The sequence below is a fragment of the Sus scrofa genome, chromosome 7, assembly GCF_054392235.1.
Source record: "Sus scrofa isolate SSC_HxYL_T2T_F1_AM1 chromosome 7, Sscrofa_HxYL_maternal_Yorkshire_Landrace_v2.0, whole genome shotgun sequence".
Lineage (NCBI taxonomy): Eukaryota > Metazoa > Chordata > Mammalia > Artiodactyla > Suidae > Sus > Sus scrofa.
In genome coordinates this window covers 4,439,080-4,446,838 of record NC_139389.1, presented here as the reverse complement: position 1 = coordinate 4,446,838, position 7,759 = coordinate 4,439,080, and the positions used below count along the sequence as shown (strand labels likewise).

At 54.1% G+C, this 7,759-nt stretch overlaps 1 long non-coding RNA gene across 2 annotated transcripts in view; it reads left to right on the top strand.

Moving 5' to 3' along the window:
- Nucleotides 1–730: 730 nt before the first annotated feature.
- Nucleotides 731–7,759, top strand: part of LOC102165101 (uncharacterized) — a 28,614-nt gene continuing 21,585 nt past the window's right edge. Inside the window, exons 1-2 of one of the 2 annotated variants that reach the window (XR_014809151.1) lie at nucleotides 731–872; nucleotides 1,118–1,278. This is a non-coding gene — a long non-coding RNA (uncharacterized LOC102165101). Of the gene's footprint in view, nucleotides 873–965; nucleotides 1,279–7,759 lie in introns of those variants that run through there. The other variant, XR_002346281.2, reaches the window with a different exon arrangement.

Sequence of the window (7,759 nt, the reverse complement as noted above, 5' to 3'; positions counted from 1 at the left end):
GCACAAGTTCCTGGGCCAGGGATTGAATTGGTGCCGCAGCAGTAACCTGAGCCACAGCAATGACAATGCTGGATCCTTAACCCATTGGCCACCAGGGAACTCCATGGTCTCAGTTTTAACACAGAAAGTCCTGCACCCTGGGAGACCCCATGGTTTCAGGCACACAGGGATAGTTCTCTCACCTAAAACTGAAAAACAACTTTGAAAACACAACTTGCTTTAATCAGAAGCAACTCTTGTATTTAGTTTGCCGGATGAAGCGATGCCGTTGCACACCTCAAGCGTGTTTCTCACCCCAGAGGAGAAGAACGTTTAGAGTCCAGCCTTTGCAGAGTGTACCCGTCATGGCTCAGTGGGTTAAGCACCCGACTAGTATCCATGAGGATGAGGGTTCCATCCCTGGCCCCACTCAGTGGGTTAAGATCTGGCATTATGTGGCTGTGGGGCAGGCCGGCAGCTGCGGCTCCGATTTGACTCCTAGCCTGGGAACTTCCTTATGCTGCAGGTGCCGCCCTAAAAATCTTAAAAAAAAAAAAGAAGAAGAAACACGAATTTGAATCCACGAATCCTGGTCTTGGGGGGAGAAGAAATAGAGGTCCCCTTTCTCCATTGGCGGCTGCTGTGTCCCAGGGCTCCCAGTCCCCCTCCCCCCATCCTTGTCCCTCCCCGAACTCCCCCCAGGCACCAGACTTGCCCTCCCACGCGTGCAGCGCTGCCTGTTCCAGATGGTAATCTCTGGCTGCAGCATCACCTGACACGGGGTTCCTGTCTGATACTGTATCTAACTCAGCAATCACTGCACAACTTACCGTCTTGCTACATACATTTTGGTGGCGGACCGTGGTCCGCGCCCGGGCTGAGTTCTGTGTCAGGTAGAGCTGCATTCCTCAGGGGTGGGAGCAGGTGCCTCCACTTGGGTAGCTCCCATGTGCGCCGCTGGGGGTCGGCAGTGACCTTGATGCTCCCCGCTTGCAGGCCTTTGGCATGGACCTCCCTTTGCAAAGAGAACAGGAAATCCAACCATGTCAAAAGGCAGAGGGTTGGGATCTGCATTAGCTTCTTCGGTGTTGAATCGGTTTTTTTTTTTTCCTAAGTCAGTTTCACATTTTGGTTCTAGCATCTGAACGTCCTTCTCCTGGCTCGCATTCTTCTAGCCGGCTGAGAGGTTGTCAGGATCCTGGGTCAAGAGTGGTCCAGCAGGGACAGGTCCATGGTGAGACTGGCTGTACTGCATCTGGAGCATCCTTCTGGTGGCATCAAGGGAGACGCTGGTCCCAGGTGGGTGGGGACAAAGCAGGTTTTAAAAATATTTTCCTTCTTTTCCCCCCGTATTTTCTTTTCACTGACTTTTTTTCACTGATTTTCGTTAGTCTTCCAGAATTTGGGTATTTTATTTTATTTTTTATTTTTTTGGCCACACCTGTAGCATATGGAGGTTCCCTGGCTAGGGGTTGAATTGGAGCTGCAGCTGCCAGCCTACACCACAGGCACAGCAACACCAGCTGCCTCTGTGACCTACACCACAGCTCAAGGCAATGCCGGATCCTCAACCCACTGAACGAGGCCAGGGATCGAACCTGCATCCTCATGGATACTAGTCATGTTCTTAACCCGCTGAGCCACAACAGGAGCTCCTAGAATTTGGGTAAATAAGCTGCATGGAGAAATCTGCTTCGTGGGAGGTTTTGCCTTTTTCTTTCCATAAATTTAATACTTAAGTTTTCACTGCTTTGTGGCCAAGAGGGAGGGTAACCACTCCTGGGGTTCTGAGAGCTCTCTCTCGCTCTCTCTTTTTTTTTTTTTAACAGTTTCTCCAAGAATTTGTCCTTCTGTCCTTCCTCTATTGCCTCACTTTTCGCAAGGCAGAACATGTACTGAGAGTGGGTATATTTTTTTCGTGATTGGTTAAGAGGAACTGCTGGTATTTGAAATACTCTTTTGACCTTGATGTGCTGGCTTGGCAGCAAATTTTATTGTGTAAGCCGAAGCAGAAACCAGTCCATGTGAAAAGCTCCGTCCTCTGCCATACCCAGCACACTGTGGTCTTTCTAAGTGAAAAGCCACTAATGGCAGTGTAAACAAGAGATGAGGTGGTTCTTGGGGCAGGGGACTCTTTTCTTCTCAGTGCCTTATGAAATGCCGTCTGGCTGGGCTCAGACTCACTTTTCTCTCTGTATGTCAGTCTCTGAGACCTTCCAATGTGCAGAAGGAGAAGAAGCCAAAATCCTTGCTCTCAAGCTTTGGGGAGCTCTTGCTGTGGCTTAGCTGGTTGAGGACCCAGTGCTGCCTCTGTGAGGATGTGATTTCGAACCCTGGCCTTGCTCAGTGCGTTGAGGATCTGGTGTTGCCGCAGGCTGCGGTGTAGGTCACAGATGTGGCAAGGATCTGGCGATGCTGTGGCTGTGGTGTAGGCTGGCAGCTGCAGCTCTGATTTGCCCCCCTAGCCCAGGAACTTCCATCTCCCACAGGTGCAGCCTCCAAAAGAAAAAAAGAAGAAAAAAAAGAACAAGAAAGAAAGAAGCTTTGGGAAGAGACAGAGGAGTCAACGGTAGTAAGGGTTGCTGCAGGCATTTGGACGTGACGTGGAGATCGAGGCTTCTCTCTCCTTTGTGGAGGAAAGGAGGCTTTGGGGAGCAGAGAGGGAGAGTTGAGCTGGATCTGGACACGGTTTCACATCCCGGGAACTGTCGGCGTTTTGGACCAGATCATTCTGAGCCATGGGGACTGTCCTGCGTTGTGGGGTGTGGAGCAGATCCTTGGCCCCTGGTCACTAGATGACAAGGATGGCAGCCGCCTCTCTCCAGGCCGTATCAATAAAGGTGCCTCCAGGAGTTCCCTGGTGGCCTAGCTGTGTCGTCCCTGCTGCGGTGTAGACTCTATCCCTGGTCTGGGAACTGTTGCATGCCTCAGGCATGGCCCAAAAAACCTAACAACAGCAGCCAAAAATGACTCTAGATCTAGCTAGATGCTTCTAGTTGAGACGTAAGGAGTCAGCAGGGACATCAGAAAGGGAAAAGGCCTCCCACGCGTGGGCGTGAGGGCGGGAGGGGCCCAGGCCATTAGGACACTCTCGGGTGGTTCAAAACTGGGTGGAGCCCAGCACCTCAGAGGCTGGCAGGGAAATGGGCCTGGGCCTGAAGGTCTCACCTGCAGAGTGCCAACCATCGAGGCACATGCAACAGGGAACAGAGGGCACACTGGATGTGCCGTTAAGAATATGGATGGGAGTTCCCCTCGTGGCTCAGTGGTTAACGAATCTGACTAGTATCCATGAGGATGCAGGTTTGATCCCTGGCCTTGCTCAGTGGGTTAAGGATCTGTGTTGCTGTGGCTGTGGTGTAGGCTGGCAGCTACAACTCTGATTCCACCCCTAGCCTGGGAACCTCTGTGTGCCAAGGGTGCAGCCCTAAAAAGCAAAACAAAACAAACCAAACCCACATGGACAGTCTGGAAGCTTCCCATTGCAATTGATTAGTCTCGCTAAGTACATTCTATGCTTGAAAAATCATTATTTCAAAATGTTGCTCAGGGAGTTCCCGTTGCAGCTCAGCAGGTTAAGGACCCAATGATGTCTCGGTGAGGATGTGGGTTTGATCCCTGGCCTCGATCAGTGGCTTAAGGATCCGGTGTTGCTGTGGCTGTGGGGCAGGCTGGCAGCTGCAGCTCCGATTCCACCCCTAGCCTGGGAACCTCCATATGCCACAGGTGGGGCCATAAAAAGAAAATCAACAAACAACAACATCCCAAAATGCTGTCCCCAAAAGTTGGGTGCTCCAGGGGCAGCCCAGGGCTCTTTGTGTATGGTCGTGTTCTGGGGAGTGAGGGCTTCCTGTGTACCTGCCAGGAGCCAGCCAGGGGGGGGTCCTTAAAAGACCATAGTCATAGTGAGACAACCCCAGGTACCAAGACTGAGTCTGGGAGACCAGGGAGAAGGCCTGACACAAAGACACCATGTCCTGGGGCGGGGGGCAGGGGCGGGTGGGAGAGGTGGGGCTGGCTGGCGAGCCCTGCAGAAGGTCTACCTGGCCAGGCTTGGACAGGAGCCGGGGAGGGAAGGCGCACAGCCAGGTGAGCCTGGGCTCTCTGGGTGGGATGTCTCCTTGGCAAGTGTACAGAGCTGGGAGTGAGAAAAGAGCCAAAGCAGCACCGGGGGAGGCGGGGGGACGAAGGTGGGAAGTTAGAGTCACTTGTCAGGACTGCGGGGAGATGACTTCCCTGGAATCCGGAGCTGGGAGGACAGGACTGGGGTGACGATAAAGACTTGGGAGTGTGGGGACTTGACGCTGCGGGTGAGATGCCCAGGGGAGAGCGTGGAGGGAGGAGGAGGGGTGGAGGAGGGGGTGGAGGAGGGAGGAGGAACTCCCATGTCCTCTTTTTAAAATCTAAACTTAGAGCTCCTGGAGTTCCCGTCGTGGCACAGCGGCAACGAATCCGACTAGGAACCAAACTAGGAGGTTTTGGGTTCAATCCCTGGCCTCGCTCAGTGGGTTAAGGATCTGGCATTGCCGTGAGCTGTGGTGTAGATCGAAGACGCGGCTTGGATCCCATGTTGCTGTGGCTCTGGTGTAGGTCAGCGGCTACAGCTCCGATTAGACCCCTAGCCTGGGAACCCCATATGCCACAGGTGCAGCCCTAAAAGACAAAAAGATGGAAAAGAAAAAAAACCTTGGCTCTCCTGCCAATGGTTAAGAATCCAACTGCAGTGGTTCACGGTCGCTGTGGAGGCGTGGGTTTGATTCCTGGCCAGGTGCAGTGGGTTAAAGGATTCGGCAGCTCAGATTCAATCCCTGGCCCGGGAACTTTCCTATACCTCGGGTGTAGCCATAAAAAAAGAAAAGTTAAATAAAAGCTGCAATCTAAACCACTGGTGTTCCACCTAGGTAACAACAGCACGGGAGACGTTTGGGGGCTGACAACTGTGTCTTTGTTAACTTTCCTGTGTAACTCTGTCAGAAGCTCTTTAAGGCTGGGGCTCCATTTTATTTTCTTGTTTTCTCTGATTTTTTTTTGGCTGCGCCTGTGGCATGCAGAAGTCCACCTGCCAGGATGGAACCCACACCATAGCAGTGACCAGGCTGGATCCTTAGCCTGCTGTGCCGCCAGGGAACCTCAGGGACTCCAGTTTGTATCCTCGCCCCGCTCTCTCTGCATTAGTTAAACCCCTAACAACTTCCCCTCCAAGGGCAGTGGGATGCCTAGTGGGAGATTCTGGGCCAGGAGGAACATTTTGACCAGAGGACAAAGTTCATGGTCCCCTTAGAAGAGTCCTCTCTCTACCCATGTCCTCCTGCCAGCACCGGGACTCACTGAATACACATTTCTTGGGTCTGCTCGGTGATCCCAAACCATGATTCCATGAACAGCCTGAAAGGAGACCTCATTGGCTCTACCTCTGAAAACCTGTGGTTTTACTAAAAATAAGAAATGGGAGTTCCTGTCATGGCTCAGTGGTTAACGAATCCGACTAGGATCCATGCGGTTGCAGGTTCGATCCCTGGCCTTGCTCAGTGGGTTAAGGATCTGGTGTTGCCATGAGCTGTGGTGTAGGTTCCAGACGAGGCTCGGATCTGGTGTTGCTGGGACTCTGGCGTAGGCCAGCAGCTACAGATTTGATTAGACCCCAGATTAGCCTGGGAATCTTCATATGCTGCAGGTGCAGCCTTAGAAAAGACAAAGAGACAAAAAGACAAAGAAAAAAAAAAAAGAAATGGGTGAACACTTTTTTGTTGTTGTTATTGTTTAAATAAATCGCACACAAAAGCAACAAATAAAAATAAGCTGGATGTTGAAGCAGCATGTTGAAAATAAAGCACCAGGCTATTGCTTATTTGGGGAAAAATATTAAAATTCCATGAATCCCATTGTAATTGGCGATCAGCACCAGGAAGCCTGGTTCGAGGCCTTCCATAGCGAAGCTGCTGGAAGGATGGCTGAGGGGTGTTGGAAAATGTTTTCTCTCCTGCTGGGCTTATCTGCCAGGAAAGGAGCTGCTTATCACGGAGGTGGATGTTTTTACCAGGCAGCCTCTGAACTTTAACCCACTGTTGCAACCGGGGTCACCGCCGAAGGGGCAGGAGCCAGGCCCCTGTGCGGATCATGTGACCAGGAGCCTGGTGTCAGCCTGGTGCTCTGACCTGCGGGCTGGGGAGAGGTGTCAGCGCCTGGTGGGTGGGCCCTGGCTCGTGGACACAGGGTATGCTGCAGCGGGAAGCGGCGACTCCTGGGAGAGGCAAATGTGGTCCAGAGGGAGCGAGGCTTTGTCATCAGGGCTTTCCTGGGGTGGGGGTGGTGGCACTCACCCTTGAACGGACCCATCCGGCTCCCCATTCTGGGTTGCATGCCCTACAGTCTTTGCCCAGTTGCTGGGCCCTGGCTGATTTTGCTCCTTGTCCAATTTGTCCTTTCATAGTGGCATGAACCAGGAGGTGCCGTCAGCCTGCGCCCAGGCGTGTTCGGCTCACAGAAGCTGCTGGAGTTCCAGTCTCCCAGCCCAGGCCTCTGTTTCAGGGCTGTGCCTCCCAACCGGGGCTGGCTTGGCCCCCCTCTCTCTTCGCCCTCCCCCTGCCATGAGAGTCCATCCCCCACTGCCAACAGCTCAGCGTGGAGAGTGGCTTTCTTGGAACAAGAAAGGGGGTTCCAAACCTCGCTGGGGGCGGGGGTATCAGAGCTGAGCGGATGGGTGTGTCCATTCTGTGTCTCCAAAGCGGTCTCAGCCCCGCGGCACATGGCCAGAGATCGGATCCCAGCTGCAGTTGCCACCTGAGCTGGGGCAACGCCAGATCCTTAATGCGCTGTGCCAGGCCGGGATGGAACCCGCCTCCCAGAGCTCCCAAGACACCACTGATCTCCTTGCACCACAGGGGGAGTTCCCTGGCATGATATTTTTGGGTGTAGAGACATCTGAAGAAGCGGGAGGGTAAACTCCCATTCAGCATAATGTAATTTTCAATCCGAGCCCCGGAGCTCTCATCGCCTCTGTGCCAAGTGGTCAAGCTGACGGTTTCCACGACCTCAAGGGCACGTAGCTTTTTCACTTTAATTCGATCTTTGGTGGGAGGCACACGGGGGCAGAAAGAAAGATGCCCCACACCTGGCTTTTCCACTTTGTTCTGGGACAGGTGCAGGGGTGAAGCAAGCCTGGGGCGGGGGCGGAGCAAGCGGAGGGGCCGGGGCCCGTGCTCCGGGAGCCCCAGGGAGCTAAGCTCAGAAACAGCTTCTGCAGGTGCTTTGCCATCCAGGAGCCTTTCGTCCTTCCTTGCTTGTGCCAGTGAGCTTTCCAGAAACCTTTGCTCCACAGCGCCCACGCTCCCTTGCGTGGGTGCTGGCGTGATTGGGAAAAGGCGGGTAAAGCCTCGGAGATGCTGAAGGCAGAGGGGCCTCGGGGCACCCTCGGCCCAGCGCGGGAGCCTGCCCGCTGCGGGAGCCCTGGAGACCCGTGGCTGCCACACAGGCAGTGAGTCAGCATCCAGCCTCCTGCAGGCCCTGCGAACCCGCCAGGATGCTCACCCCCTCGGGTTAATATGCACCGTCCAGGCGGGCCCAGGGCAGACCCAGGAAGGGAGGCGTGGTGTCCCCTTCTCCCGGGCCCAGCCATTCGCCCAGTGTATCCCTCCCGAAGCTCATTTTCTCTCTCCCTACTGCCCAGGTGTTTAAGCGAAACACTGCAGCTGGCTTGCCGCCCCACCCCCCCCGCCGCCCCCGGGAGGGGGGTCAAGTGTGTTTGTGATTTTTTTCAGAGGTTAAGAAGGGCTTTGGGGTC